Source organism: Macaca nemestrina, chromosome 2 (assembly GCF_043159975.1).
Source record: "Macaca nemestrina isolate mMacNem1 chromosome 2, mMacNem.hap1, whole genome shotgun sequence".
In the NCBI taxonomy this organism is placed as follows: domain Eukaryota; kingdom Metazoa; phylum Chordata; class Mammalia; order Primates; family Cercopithecidae; genus Macaca; species Macaca nemestrina.
In genome coordinates, this window is record NC_092126.1 from 29,647,802 (window position 1) to 29,664,323 (window position 16,522).

General features: G+C 39.7%; 1 protein-coding gene and 1 pseudogene across 2 annotated transcripts in view; one reads left to right on the top strand and one right to left on the bottom strand.

Moving 5' to 3' along the window:
• Positions 1 to 4,549, bottom strand: part of LOC105465814 (UV excision repair protein RAD23 homolog B pseudogene) — a 110,619-nt pseudogene extending 106,070 nt beyond the window's left edge.
• Positions 4,550 to 5,209: 660 nt separating this feature from the next.
• Positions 5,210 to 16,522, top strand: part of LOC105465810 (SATB homeobox 1) — a 99,595-nt gene continuing 88,282 nt past the window's right edge. The window contains exon 1 of one of the 2 annotated variants that reach the window (XM_011714434.3): positions 5,210 to 5,401. The gene's annotated coding sequence lies outside the window, so the exon portion shown is untranslated. Of the gene's footprint in view, positions 5,402 to 7,515; positions 11,434 to 16,522 lie in introns of those variants that run through there. The other variant, XM_011714435.3, reaches the window with a different exon arrangement.

The following is a 16,522-nucleotide window of genomic DNA, read 5'->3' on the forward strand; positions in this document are numbered from 1 at the left end:
AAACGGACATGCAAGTAGGAGAGATATCACTAAATTCTTTTCCTAGCAAGGAATATAATATTAAGACCCTAGGAAAAGAATTGCATTCCTTGGGGGAGGTCTATAAATGGCCACTCTGGGAGTATCTGTCCCATGCAGTTGAGGTAAGGACTGAGATACACCCTGGTCTCCTGCAGTACCCTCAGGCTTACTAGGATTGGGAAATCCTAGCCCTGGTAAATGAGGTCAGACAGGTTCTCTGCTCTCGAACCCTGTTTTCTATTAAGATGTTTATCAAGACAATACGTGCACCACTGAACATAGACCCTTATCAGGAGTTTCTGATTTTGCTTTGGTCCTGTTTCCTCAGAAGCATGTGATCTTTGCTCTGCCTTTTGCCCTTTGAAGCATGTGATCTTTGTGACCTACTCCCTGTTCATATACTCCCTCCCCTTTTGAAATCCCTAATAAAAACTTGCAAGTTTTGCGGCTCAGGTGGGCATCACGGACCTATTGATATGTGATGTCACCCCGGTAGCCCAGCTGTAAAATTCCTCTTTGTACTCTTTCTCTTTATTTCTCAAGACTGGCCAACACTTAGGAAAAATAGAAAGAACCAATGTTGAAATACTGGGGGTGGGTTCCCCCAATAACAATGTTTCCCTCTAAGCTGGTGGCTACTCTGGCAGTGTTTGCCCTAAAAAAAGGAAGACTTGGGCCATAAAGTGGCAGGAAGAGACTGTTTAGCTGGCAGGTTATCATATGGACAAGGATTACTACCAGAATTGTAGTCCGCACAATTGTGCACCACAGCTGTCTACTCTTGGGTACAAGATAGGCTGCACTATCTGACCTCCTTGTAATGATTCCTTGGAGCCACACAACTAATCCTGGTTAATTCTTTGTGAGGCCATATGATGTGTGTCATTTCTGGGCCATAGCATTTAAATGTCAGCATGAAACCCTCCAGAGTGATCTTTATTTTTGCCATAACAACATGAAAAATTCAAGATGGTGACTATTCCATTAGCCAGGGATCTGGAGTGACAGACATGGAACAGACCAGCTAAACTGCAATGGATTCAAAGCATAACCAAGAAAACAACGTTTGCTGTTATAGGCCACTAAAAAATTGGAATGGTTACTCCAGTACAACAACGTCTATCTTGACTGGTAAACAGATTTGTTCTGTTTGGCTGCCACTGGCAGGACGAAGACTAATTCTGCACAATATAAGGTAAAAACATAATAAAGTATATAAAGATAGAATGAAATACTTTTGAAATTATCCATTCACTTGCACAATATATAGTGAACTCTACTCTCTGGTAAGTAATGTATAGGTAAAAATCCTTGCTTTAATGGTGGTAAGTAGTAAGTTCCCGTTCACACCCAAAATGTCTGCATTGAATGGCCTCTAAAGATTTGATGGAACAAATTAACTTTAAAAATACCTTCCAACCTAGAGCTTTAGGATCTCTAATTCCTCTGGTCTTAAAAGAATAGAAAAATACATACGTGTGTGTGTGTGTGTGTGTGTGTGTGTGTGTGTATACACATATATATTTTCCTCAAGTATTTCTTCAATTCAAACCACTAACTGATCCAGTGTCTTTTCACATTTTGATGTCATTTTTCCAGCAAATAAGTTCTTTCAAGGCCAATGCTGTTTTATCCTTTCCCTTGATGTTTCTTCTAATGTTTAGTAGGCAATATTTTATTGTCTATTCTTTTAAGGAAATAACCAGTGTAGCTTTTGATACCAGCTACTGTTATTGGCCATTTGATATGTTCCAGATTTGTCTTTCAATCATTTAAGTTAGATTTGGACTTGCTAAAAAAATCTAGTAGCACAACTATATTATTGCATTAGCTCATTCGAGGTGCTATAACAAAGTATCTTGGACTGGGTAATTTATAAGCAACAGAAATTTATTGCTCACAGTTCTGGAAGCTGGGGAGTCCAAGATTACAGCACCAACATATTCGGCGTCTGGTGAAGGCTCACTCCTTGCTTCACAGATGGCACTTTTATTGCTGTGTCCTCACACAATGGAAGGGGCAAGGTAGCTAGATTCAGCCTGTCTTATAAAGGCACTCCTCCCACTCATGAGGGTTGGAGCCTTCATGACTTAATCACTTCCCAAAGGCCCTACTTCTCAATACTATCACTTTTGATATTAGGTTCTAACACATGAACCCTAATATTGGGGGAACACTAACATTCAGACCATAGTAACTAACCAAATAACTTCCAGATTAAATACCCCTTTCTTCTGAAAAAGGGTCTTAGCCTTGTGCTATGAAATCTGTGGCCAACTACAATATTTTATTAACATCTTAATATTTAATAAATTCCTACTATGTGGAGGTGTAACGTTTAAGAGCTTATCAAACTATGTTATTTAATGCACTGCACCCAGAATTACATAATTCTGTATTCTAATAGAGCCCATGAGCTCTCTATACAAGACTACTTGGAGGAAAAAGCAAATTCAAAAAATGGGGAGCAAAATGGTCTCTTGGTTCAACTCAGGGGAGCATATCATACTTTCAGTTATAAGGGCTTGGCTGATAACTTGGGGAAGCAGATGAGTATATAAGAGTGCAAGAAAGAAAACAAAACAAACCTTTTTTAAAAATTTCAAATTTCTGTTCAGCTTCATATCAGGCTTTCAGAATTGGAAAATCAACTGCCTGCTACCATAAATTACTGTTATGCAGTAATTAAATACTGAGAATGTATTTTTTTCCATTCCAAACCTGATGTCTTTCTCAGATACAGATATTGTTACTGGTTAGGAAATTCAGCATTTTGGTAAATTAAGGCAGGAGGATTTAATGTCTCCTGGGACATGTGGGGGCAGAAAGTGATCCTAGAAGGAAAACATTTTACTATGTTTTCCTCATTATAATCATTTATATCTTTTTGCTTTGCTTTACACAACTAGGAGTTGTGGTGGGCACTTGTGTCTTTAAAAAGGAGGGTTGGTTCACTAAAAGAACCGTAATTCATAATTTAAAAAAATTCCTATATGTTTGGAATTATGGTCTCAGCATAAACTGATGATCAACTGAAAAAAGATGAATAAATTCCAGGGAATTCAATAACCATGGATACGGGGGGAAAAGCAGCATGAATACATGCTGTATTCTCCTTTATTTAGAAAAACCACACAAAAATACAGCACAGTTGATGTGTTTGTTACCAGGGCTTGAAAGTCGAATCAACCACTGTGTAAAGGATAAAATAAGACTGCACGGATATCAGGATTTTCCCAGCGTGCTTTATTCATAGCCATCTGACACAACAGGACCTAACAGAGCTTTTAGGAAAAACTGAATTCTCAGCCCACAATCACTTTCCAGGAACTTCCCTGCAAACAGTGCTGTGCGCTGGCAGGATGGAAATCTTAGCAATCTCCCTCCTGCTTCCACAGTTCCCTCCTCTCTCAATAAAATTATTTATGGGGACTTAATGAGAGAGCAAGCCTTGTGTGAAAGGAATTCAAGAAAGTGCGGCTTCTAAAAATACACCTAGGCAGCTCTACAGTCCTTATTGTTACAACCTGACGTTTTGCAGTTCATGCCATGAACCTAACTACACTTCTTGCCAAATACACACACGCGTACAAAGAGGAGGAAAAGTAAAAACTATGTTTTCTCTTTCTGCAATCCCTTTAACTTTGAGTAAACAGTAGTAATTTTCTGTTGACATACTCAATGCAAATTTCCCAAAGGCTACACAATACAAAACAAAAGACCTGTTAGCTTCCTCAGAGCTGAGGGGAGGAGAGGCAGGGGGAGAGAAATAAAGTTGATGGAGCTCCAGTTTCTCCTAAGCCGGCGGTCCTGAGCCTCCAGTCACCCTAGTCTTTTTGTAGAGATATTTTGAGTTTCAGTCTCCACTTGGGAAGGTTCCTTGACCCCTTCTCTCCCAAGTCCCCTGTCAATAAAATCCTCATCTCTCCCGCTTTGCCCCCAGCTTTTTGAGGAAACTGGACCTTGCTTAGGCGTCTTGTTCCAGTGGGCTGAAAAGTACAGCTGGTGACGTGAGGATAAATATTTAAACAAATGGGCTGGGTCACAGCGTGGGGGTCTTCAAGAGAGGGCCTGCTCCTCCTTCCGCCACGTGCTCCTCACTTGGGGGGCAAGGCTCCTGGATAGGGGGCTAAGAGGGACGAGGGTGGCATGAAGGGAGATGGACAGACCAGGCTGTAAGTGAAGGAGGCCCTCTAGGAAACATCGTCTCGACCGAACATTGACAGAGAAAAAAAAAAAAAAATTGGCCCACATGCCCCTAGTGGGGAAGCATACACCCCACGCAGGCTGGGTTGGGGTGGGGGTGCTTCGAGGCCTCTCACCTGACTTCCTCCTCCGCCTGCACACACACTACAGTAACCCCCTCTACTCACCCCCCAAAACCCAGCCAAACAACGAACAACAAGAGGAAGCCGCAGGCGACAACAGGAGGGGTGCGCGTGGTGGGGGCCCCGGAGAGGTGAGGGGGCAGGGTTGGCGGGCGACGAGAACGGCGCCGCGCACCCCAAGCGCACCCCCAAGCGCCCACACTTACCCCTCGAGGCTGAGGGTCCTGTCTTCCGCGCCAACCCCCGTGCGCGCCCCCTCGCCCGCCCTCGCCCCTCCGGCCCGCCGCCCCCCACACCCCGGCCGGCGCGCTGGGAGGGAGCCCGGGAGCCGCGCGCAGCAGCGGCGGCGGCGGCGGCGGCGGCGGCTCGGGCTCGGCTCAGCTCGGGCTTCAGTGCGCCTAGTGTAGCCAGCGGCCGCCGAGGCTCCCACCGCCAGGGGGAGAAGCCGGGCGGGCGCTAGGGAGGCGGGCCGGGCCCTGGCCGCCCCGCTGGCCAGCCCGCGCCGCACAAGCTCCGAAGCGGCGGCTGCGCGGGGTCTGCAGAGCCCCCGGGCGCAGCGTGCCCGGCCCGAAGCGCCACGGCTGGATGCGCGTCCCGGGTGGCTGCGGGCTCCCGCGGGGGGCGCTCCGGCCGCTCCGGTGCGCCTCCAGACTGCGGGCGCCGCGACCGCCGAGCCGAGAGCAGCTCCCGCCGGCCCCTTCCCCCTCCCGCCCCCGCCGCCGCCCCCTCCCCCTTCTCCCCCCCCACCCCTCCCGTTAACATCTCCTCCCTCCCCCTCCTTCCCTTCCTTCCCTTGGCCCCGCGCGCTCGCTCGCTCGCTCCTCGCCTCGCTCTCCCCTTTAAACGCCCACTTCGGATGGGGAAAGAGGACAACTTGAAGTCAAGTTGCAATTAACTTCCGCGGCAGCCGCAGCTCCGGCGGCGGCGGCGGCGGCAGGAGAGGCAGAAGCCGCCGCCTCGGAAGTCCGACGCCGGCGCGCCCGCCCGGGGAGCCGTTCCTGGTTTCAGGCCCGCACTCGACAGCCACCGCCGCCCCCAACGTCCATGCCTGAGTGAGTTCTGCTCTTTTGCCTCCCTTTTCCCCTTGTTACTCTTACTGTTTTATCTCTGTCTCTCTTTTTCCGGAATCAAACCAAACTTCTCTGTAGCACCCACCCCGCGTCCCCTGTTGGGGCGGCTGGGCTCCCCTCTCGTGGGCGAAGGGCTTCAAGGGTCTTCTGAGCCCCTTTTCTCACGCAGTCGGACCTCGGACGGGTGGGCTGGTAAAGTAGGGGAGAGCGATCGGGATAGGGCACTTGAAGATGCCGTTCGTTCTCTGTCTGGGTGTGGACACATCACCACACCTGCCCAACAGACCCTGGCTGAACAAACTCCTTCAGGTCACCGGTGTGGCCCCTTTTAGAAGAGGAAAGGGGAGTGGAAAAGACCGAAGGAAGCAAATGGGGAAAGGGGGAGCCTCTCTGTGCGTTCTGGAGCCGGGCGGGCAGTAAGGTGCCTGGAGGAGTGGGCTGCCGGAGTGCTAATGTTCCCCCACCGGATCGCGAGTCTGCTCAGCATCCTTTCCCGGTCCATCTCCGCCTCCCTCCGCTCCCTGCCGGCGCGACTGATTGTAAGCATCGGCGAAGAGGGGCCTGGGAAGTTTGTGGCAACTTCTGCATCCCGGGAGCTACTCGGGCGCCGGGGCGCTCAAGTTGGAGCCCGGAGTTTGAAAGCGGCGGCACTCCCCATTTCGAGCCCTCGCTGGCTGTAGCGAGGCTGGTCCGGGAGAGGCTGCTGGCGTGAATGTGGGTTTGGAGTTGGGCAAGAGGCAGAAGAAAGGGCCATCCTCCTAGCTGGGGCCGGGACATCACAGGTGCAGCCTCGGAGTCCACACCGTGTCTCCCTCCTGCTCTCCAGACCCGAGCGCGGTGGCCTTTTCCTATTGCTCCAGTGCCAAGGCTCCTGGGGCGGCAGAACTGGGGTTTGGGAAACCACGACGAGAAGGACGAAGCAGGCAGGTGGCAGGTCCGGGGAGTGCCACGTGCGTACCGGGGAAACACAGGTTCCTCTTGGGATGACCTCAGAAGACCAACAGGGGAAAGGGGCATAGGGATCTCCTTGAAGGTTTTGGCCTTGGCCTCCACTGGGGTGTTGCAAATTTCACTAACAAATGTCAACCACAGGGTCCTCTCTCAAAGTGTCCTGGTTGGCAACTTTGACCTCTGCGCCCTTCCTTGGTGAACTTTCTCAGCGGCATTCCGGACTTACAAGCAAATGTTCTAAGACTTGGACTCCACATGGTTATAAAAGAGACAGGGAAAACAGAAAGATGCCCTATTCCCCGGAGAGAACCTTACTGCTCTGACTGACTGGGGTTCCATGTTTGCATACTTGGAGGCCAGGGGACCTGACTTTCTCAAGGGGGAGGGGGTAGGGTAAGAATGAGTAAAATGTGACCACTCGGTGTCAGATTTTGTCCTAAGCAATCTCTGATATTTACGGTGTTTGTACTGCTGACAGAGTAACTCATCCCGTTGAAACTTAGTTGAAATTTACACTCTATCTAAAGTGGATTTTTCTGAGATGTCAGTAATGTGAGATTTATTCTGTGGTCAAATGTAGCTGCAAAAATCAAAAACAAAAACCCATGCTTTAAGGCTGAAGAAAACCAAGGTTGAGGTGTTTGCTCTAAAAACCTCTCATCTCCTGTATGATACTAGTGCTATGATTTAGCAGTAGTCCTTTATTTCTATTGCATATTATTTTCGTAGAACAGTAGTACATTCATATACTGGCTGCTCTAGTCTGCTGGCAAACATTAGCATTCAAGCTTACATTTTTGACAAATGTGCAGACAGGAATAGCATGAATAGGCATCTTAAATATTAACAACCTAAGCATCTGTTGTGAAACAAATTTAATATATTTACTCTGTTTTTCTCACATTGTTAGAAAAGGTTATAATAAGTGCATAATTTCAACTTTAGTTAGCAGAAGTAACTGGCTGTATCTTTCACTACCTCTCCAAGTGTTTAACACAATCACCAGACATAAATACTTTAATTAACTTGGTTAAGCACATTATTAAATACACTGTAGACAATGTGTATATACTATATTAAATGTAACAGTAGCAAACTGTGTATTCTATTTATACACATTTTAAATGACTATGTATTTTATAAATATACCAAATATGCTTATTCTTCATCTTCATTTGATACTTACTCATTTTTTTTCTAATGAAAACAGTATTTTAAATGTAGAGTTGTTCAGTCATATGCAATACATAATATGTAAACAGTAGCTATAAAATACAAGGCATTGTCAAATTTGGATAATGCTACATCTAACATTATACAAGAGAAATAAAATCATGATTCAATTTTGTATTTCTTTCTGAATAATGAATATAAATGATGTATGAAAAAAGAACGAATAGGGATTTCCCTCCTAAAGTACTAGCTCCTTAAAATTTGGTAGGAGGGCAGGATGGGGTGAGAAAAAAGAGAGAGAAGACCTAAATAACTTCCAAAAGTCTGAATAGTTATTTCCAGAATCAATGCATTCCTCACTTTCCCACAAGCTGAAATATGTAATAAATAATAGTTCTTTGTATGTAAAAGTATTCAAAAGGAATGTTTTTTGTTCAGATTTGTAAGAAATTAATATATTCTTTGGTCGATAATCTACAAAAGTAGTTCTTTTGTCTCCCAGCATCTTAAGAACGACAACAAAATGAATATTGGTTTATTTCTGCAAAGAAATCTGTTGCCAGCTATATGAACTTGTGATTAAATAAGACATGATATGCTGAGTGATGGTAAAGAAATCCTGCAGTAACTTAGTAAAGACTAAAATATCTGGAGGAGAATTTTTAGTTCTTTTTCATATGACAGGTTGTGGATTGTAAATTAGGCCTAAAAGGTCAGGTGACAGGCACCTGTTCCTCATTATTGTAAAAATATTTTGGTTACAAACACTATTAAGCTAAACACAACATGGATATACAGCAGGGACTCTATAAAGCACTCTAGTGGGTTTTCATCTGCTCTGTAAATTTCCAAAAGGACTATACATAGATATACCCTTTACACACATCGTTTCTTCCATACATGTTGTCTTGGATGACTGTAATTAATATATTAGTACTTGGAATTGATGAAGCATATAAAATAAATGCATATGACTAAAGCAATCTTCAGACTATTTCTAGATGATGTAGTTGAATGCAAAAATGTTTTTTAATCTCTTTTTCCTTTTCAATATATTGATTATCAGAATTCTGTTCATGTTATAAATAGAAACCTCCCCAAATTGCCTTTTACACTTTTTAGATAAGATAGGTTCTTATTTTAAATGATGCCACGAAGTATTTTGCTCAGTACTCATATATAAAAAGAAAATTAGTTGCTATATACTGTCATAGCTTTATGGCATGCATAAAATAGAAAAAACACGTTTTACATGAATGCTGTTAGGAAGGGTATCATCATTTGATCTTCAAACTTGCCACTTCTCTCAGAAGAGTTCAGCAATATTTCTATTGGAATTAAGGAATGGGGTTTGATTTTTATGAATGGTTTATCTTCAAATATTTCAGAGAGCAGAATAAGCATACATATTGAAAAGACCAAAGTGGCACAAGGTTGCAAAATATTAAAGGTGCCAGATGCTTTTAATTAACAAATGAGGACTACCTCGAGTAAATCAGATAACTCAGATTAAGTTCTATGATATTTCAAAATGTTTTTTGTCTTTTTTGGTTTTGTATGGTTTGTGCTTATTATATTAAGTATTCATTTTTAGCATTTGTGATCAGATTACAGAACAGTCATTACTCTTGCTTTTCAAATTGATTTGGTTTTCAAACTCTAAAACTCTGGGATGATTTTTACAAATTGGTTTACATTTTGACAGAACAGAGTTAAGTTAATTAATAGATCAGGCACGAAAAATCATCCACAGTAGGGTATATTTTCTGGTAAAATGAAAGTTATGTTTCAGCATGATGAGCATCAGGCTTCAGTAATCTGTTCCTCGTGTGGAATGAACACTTCCTACTTCGAGCTAGCAGGCACCTACTGTTTATTTACGCTGCATTAAACTGACAGTGCAGCAATCAGAGGAAAAATATTACTTACCTTCCTGAAGTAAATACCAGTTTATAGGTTAGTGCACGTATTTATATTCCTGTCACCACTAAATAACGGCTGTGTCTCCATTTTAATACCTACCTGTGCTATAATCCAGGGCTTCAGACTCTTCCTAGTTGGGGATAGGGGTCGAGAGGAGTTTTTCTTATTTCCCTATGGCAAAACTTTAAAGACAAGTAATTTCATCTTCTCATTTCTGTCATGTGAGAACCAGTTGAAAGAAATGTTATGCACTTTTACTTTGCATACCTCAACTATAACATCAAAACCCCAAAAGAATCTGCATGCCACTTAAAATAGTCATCTTAAAGCAACCTCAGGATAAATATGTTCAAACACATTCAAATGTGTTTTGCTAAATTAACTTTCTACAAAGTTCCAAAAAGATTAAACTATTTGATTCCTCAGATAATAACTTCAATAAAATGTCTCCTCTTCCAAGTCTTACATGGAATGTTTGAGTTTTTAATGGAGTTCTGAAAATATGAATACAAAGTGGGGCTCATTGATTGATTTATTGATTGCTCTCTGAGCTTTTCTCTGAAAATAGTCTTACCTCCTTCATTTGACTTCTTGTTAATCTGCCATCCTTAAAATAAGGGCGATTTCTACCTTGTTATAATACTACATGTATTTGTTGTTTTTCTTTTAAGTTAAAAATCCTTTCTCTTTCAAGACCCCTTTGAAACATCAAAATACTGTTAAAGTTGAATTCCAGAACTCACAATTAATTTGAGAAAAGGCTTATTTTGACTTAAATTATCTAAGAAGCGGTTACACTTAACTGTCTATACACAATTATCAATACCTAATCACATATTCCACTGACATCAGGGTAGAATATAGTCTTAATACAACATATAAATCAAATCTGTTACAGAAGATTCTTCTCCACTATACCGAAGAAAAAGTGTCTACTATAGTAATTTATATATCGTTCCTAAATGATGTTCTCAATGGTAAGTCTATTTAAACTTGATGTCTTCATACAGTATGATCAACACATTAACACACATTATTTCATACTTTTGAACTTATGCCAATGGTACCTTTTGCTGTTTATTTTTTTAAGTCTTTTTTGAGATTAGATATTTCAGAGTAAATAGATACAGATTGTGTGTATATCTATTCAGGGTGAGATTTAGTAGTGTAGCATTTCTCCAACATATTGACCTATTTTTATGCTTTCAAGTTATTTTGTATCACTTCTACAGTTGTTGCAGTTTGAAAGTTCATAATCGAAATTCTAATAACCTCTTTCAATGGAATTTCAAGGATGTAATTCAGTTTATGTGGTGATGTAGTTTAGTTGCAAGAGATGAAAATTAGTTAACTGGTACCTCAGGATTTATGTCCCTGGTTTCTGCTGAGATTTATTCAGTCCAGTTATTTGACATTTGGTAGAGAAGTGGCTTGTAATCAAAAATTAAGAGTTGGTTCAGTTTCCAGTGGAGGAAAGATTTTGCTGGATAAAACATTTAACTGTGTAATATTTTATTACACTCATCACTCATTTTAGAGCCTGCTTATTGTTGCACACATTTTTGAATACCTAGGGGTGCACATCCCCAGATGAGGCTGAAATGCTTGCAGAAGAAGCAGATGTCAGGCTGTACCTGGCTGTGCCTTTACTGGTACCTATGTGGACTTGAGCTGGCCCCCCCTCCTCTGCACCCCTTCCCCCCCAGGTGTGCAGGAAGTAGAGGGCGTTATACTGGGTGAAGTGGGTGGACTCTACCCAGAGCTATGACCTGATTTGTGACGCACCCTCAGAACTGCAGTAATGGTCCAGCTGCTTCACAGGCAACTGGTAACCACCTCATTTGGGGATGTTTCTGCCTTGCTAGCAGTGCCAGAGAAAACTTCATCATTGTCACCTCATCAAAGACTACTTTTTCAGACATCTCCTGTAGGGCTAGATTCGGAGAGCAGCTTCTGATATTTGGAGGGTAAGTGCCAGAAAAGTTACTATAATGTTACATATGGAGAATCAGGACTCCAGCCACAGTGACAGATAGGCATTGAGTGTTCGGGGGAGGGCTTTCTGTTGGGATGTTGCTTTTTCTCAGCTCTAGAAAATTTGGGACCAGATACTAAAAAAATTCTTCAGTGGGCATTTCTCCCAGGGAGAATTATTAGACCTTCTTGAAATATTTAAAGAAAAGGTAGTCAGTAATCTGTGTGAGGGGGCAATTCTTTAGATTCAGTTTTCCTGGAAGCTAGGCATGTAGTAGAGTTGATTGCTAGAGATTCCTCTATAGTCTTATTCAGTGGTTCCTGATATGCCATTAAGAGCATGTAAATGACAATTTGGCCTTTTAATGTTTATAATGTTAAGGACTTTAAGGCAAAAGAGGTTTTAAGTTATAAATATTTTATTAATTATTGTAAATAAAATAGAACCTAGTGTATGCAGATATCTTTGAAATGGAGATAGTCTTGAATATAGCATATCCATAATTAGCTGTTTGATATTGAATGCAATTGAGTTTTCCTGTTCCAGTGAAACAGACAATGGAAATCATTGGAGACTAACAACAGGGCTATGTGATTCTTGATATAGCAAGCCTTTCTTTCCCCCAGAAAATATTTTATCAATGAATAAAGTACTAAATTAAAATGCATACAGTTTTAATTTTTTAAAAGAATCTATAGACTTCGTAAAATAATCCAAATGCTTCCCATTGTATTTTCACCAACTGAAATGATACTTGGATAGATGTTCTGTTTAATGGTAGACAGTTATCTCCAGACTGTGGGAGGAAAAAACAATATTTTAATAACTACGTTTTAAAATTTTTCTTAGAGTTCCATTTCCCTTTGGGTGGTTTAAGAGGACTCAGAAACAATTTAGAACATTATCTTAAAAGTTTAACAATGACAGCTTGTATAAAATCACTGTATTTTAATAATACTGTATGCTTATTAGGGTTATTAGAGGAGTAGACAGTTAATTACAGCCTTTTCTGAGGCATGTTAACTATATATTAACAACCATGTTAAAAAAGAATGATGTATACCCTTAACATACAAGCGGCTGCTTGCTTGATTCTTTAAAAAAATTCTTTTAGAATGTATGAGTCAGGGTTTTGGTTCAGAATTATGAAAGGTTTTCTATTAAAGCAACTTAATTTTAAAACTTTTCACTGGGTTATAAAATTTTTCTCCTTTTTTTTTTCTTTCTATAGTGTTGACCTGATAGTTTTTGCCAGTGTCATTAGAAATTATTGCCCCTCAGTGGTTTTAGTTTTTCCAAATTGTATTTTGAGATAGCCACGTTTTCTGGTTTTTTTATGACTTTGGCCAACATAATCCATTAAAAGCTTATTCAATTGATTTTGCTCCTCTTAATATTTCTTTTTGTGTTATAATTTTAGTCACTTTTTCTTTAGCCAAATTGTGATTACTTCCAACTCTATATAATCTAATATTTTACATACATTTCAGCAGTTAATCACAGAGGTAGTTCTAAGATTATTTCATTGTCTAAATCTCAAACCTGGATTTTCACTATGGCTTCCAGCATGACAAAACAATGGGTGACTGAAACTAGAGGGATTTAAAGCTAGACTTAGCCTTACTTAGACAATTCTATCAAATTGCTTAACTATTTGAATTATCTTGGTTGATTTGAATTTGTAGATCTCGTAACCTCGTAATATGCCTCTTAAAAACGCACTAGTATTCCCACTTTCTGAAGTTTGTAGAAGCTGCTGTATATTTCTGTAAGTATTAAACTACAAAAAGTAAGTAATAAGGTACGTCTGTGTTATATAAAACAGAAAGTTCATAGTTAGCATTCTGTGCCTTGTACATATTGAGCACTCATTAAAGAATTGCTAAATTAAAAATAAAATATAAAATGTAGCTTGTGCCGATAAAGATTTATTGGCGAAGAGACTTTTCTTTCTAATTTTCTGTTTTTACTGGGGTTATCTGAACACTTAATCTGCATATGCCTCATTTTCTGGATAATTGGATGATTTTTTTTTTTTTTTTTTTTTTTTTTTGTAGTAGCACCTGGGTCTCTGTTCTATCCTCATTGTCTGACCTTCAGTATTAGGTTAAGTATCCCTGCTCAGCTTCATTCTTTGGTGTTTGGTTGTGGTAACAAACAATACTGGAGTCAAACGGAGCACTCTCCTGAATTCCTTGCAATTTGAGCCACCAAGTAGCCATCCTTCTGATATTCCAGAACCAAAAATACTATGGACTAGTGCCTCAAGGCTGATTGACCTTCTATCTGTTCTTTCCTACAATAATGATTTTTTTCAAGCTCCCATTGAATAAATGCTACTGTAATTATTGCATAAAGAGGTATTTTTCATTGCAGCTTAAATACATTGTTTGAAAAGTATTCTAAGATTTGGGGTGTTTATATATGAATATTTTACTCCATTCCTTAAAACTAGTTCTGAAATTGCAGTAGGGTTGTGTTAGCTGCATCTAAAATATTCTGAAAAGTTCTAGGCATTCTATGAAAGTTATCCAAAAAAGACACTTCCTTTTAAAATTTATTTTCATTTTAAAATCTGAGTGGGGCTGCTTGTAAGACAGTCCTATTTAGTTACACAAAAGACAGTTTCTTAAGTGGTGCACTGCTGTGTGACCTATTACATTATCATGCACATTCTGTCTCTTTAAAAACACAGTCTCCTCTATTTGCCCTATTAATTGTTGATATGTTGCCATCCACGAGACAAAAATTAGAGCTGTAATTAAATAATCATGTGATGCTCCTTAGTGCCAATGAGAGCAAACTCATTTTTCCAGGCCCTGATGGTCACTGATTATTGTATTACTACTGGCTTGCTTTATTTTTTTTAATGATTCTCTATCTGTAGATTACCTAACTACTGTCCTTCTTTTCAACATTAAAAAAAAGTAGAAAACATTCAGCCAGTTAATTGGCTAGAGGTCCTCAGGGACATAAGGTAGACATACCTTTTTTGCTTTTGGTCACCTGGTAGGTTCTTTGGGGAGGCTACATCAATGGTGTGGTTGCCTGCCATTTAATTTACACTGGTGTTTTGGCTGGGATGGAGGCATATGGGGAATGCCAGGAGAATTACAAAAGGAGCCGGGTATTAAAATTCAGAAATGATTAAAATTGAAATAAAAGGATGCTGCATCTTTGCCAGTACTCTGGCAGTCATAATGACACATAGAGATTAGTTTCCACCTTCATCTTTTCCTTCTTTCTCATTTCCTCTTGTTTATTGTTGACACATTTTCCTTATGTCTGTCTCCTGTCTCTGTATCTTTTTGCACCATTATGCATTCCTACTTCTCCCTCTTTCTTTAAGCATGGAGAAGCCTACTTAACCGTATTATAACAATAACAGAATAGGTTATTAATATTTAATATGCACATGATTAAAATTTCTCTCCCTTAAACATAGGTCAGCTGTATTATTACTAACCGGCATGTAATTTTTCATTTAAAATATTCTTATTCTGCCCCATGCCGTTTCTGAAATGCAGTCTACTTTAGTAGTGATTTAATACACAACGTTTAGAAAATTGTGGTCGGCTAGTGAGAAAAGAATTTACCAGTCATGGATAATCAATTATGCATGAATTCAAATGTAACAGATGGAATCTGGTGAGTTAAAGTTTCTCTTTGCCTTAGCGGTTTTTTTTTTTATTTGTTTGTTTGACACCTGTCTCTTATATAGAGATAAACATCTAACATAGCATGTGAGAAATTTAGTTATATTTGTATTTTCTCTTTCAAGTGAACTTAATTTTTTAAATTAAAGAAAGATTTTTTATGTGGTCTTAAAGGTTATCAGACTCTATCCATTCATTTTATAGATACGAAACCTGATCCTGCTTAACTAATGAAGGATCACTCAGCTAGTGAGTAGAGTAAGAAGCAAGACCCAAATCTAGTTTCTCTATCTTTTCTCCACTACTTTTCCCACTATGCCATTTATGCTCCTGTTTTTGGGAGTTACTTAATAATAGGGGTATTATACTAACTCTGAGTTCTAAAGGCTTTCTGATGAAAACTGTGGTAGACTAGTTTTAAATTGTGAAATACTCTCTTGTATGACATGCAAATATTATCTGTATACATATAAAAATATTATGCTATGTGTATATTTTATACATATATATATACTTATTCACACTTGGATGTTGGCCAAACAATTGGATTTTTCAAACCTATTGAGAATGCCACAAGATTTGGTTTTACATCCTAAACTGCGGCATATGCTAACCTTAAAGATACATTTACACTTGGTTGCAGTGTTGTAAATTTTTAGTGACAAAACCCCTTTGTGCAAAACAAACTAAAAAGTTATTTTTGAGAGCCTTGTTACCTCAAAGAAGAGAAAAAAGGTTAATTTTTATTAAATATAATGTGAATATGTAGTGTTTCTTCAACTGTAGAAGTAATAGAAGAACAGTGGATATTGACCTTTAAAGTGGTCTAGTCTCAAAACAGAAAGCTGGTTCCCATCAAAATTTTTCATAATGTGCTATTTGTTTCTCTCCCAAGTGTATTTATGTATTAAATAATACAAATGAAAAGTCTTTGCAAAATAAATAAAAATAAATGATTAAAAAACAGCCTCAAGGCTCGCTAGTTCTTTATTTAAATTTCTACTGTGGCATTATTTGTCAACTTTTTGCTTCATATTGGCTCAAAATGTCCATGTATAGTCCATGCTAGTTATCTAATAAATTTTTAAATGAACACATTAATAAAGAAAAAGGCACCTACAAGATAGGTAACTGGATATGCTTTAACTATAGCTATACTGTGAAGCTGTTTTTTAGTATTGTATTTAATGCTTTTACACATAATAAATACATCTTTGTAAGTTGGTTTCACTATATTAGCATCCCTTAATTATGCATATAAGAAAAATATAGATATGAACTTCAATAAAATGATTTACACACGAATTTCCAAATCATTAAAAACTCCATCAATGCAAGAGTTCTTAATATAAAATCAGTAGGAATAAATGATATAAAAACTGTGGAACAGTATAGGAAAAGATATTTCAAATTATTATATGTAGA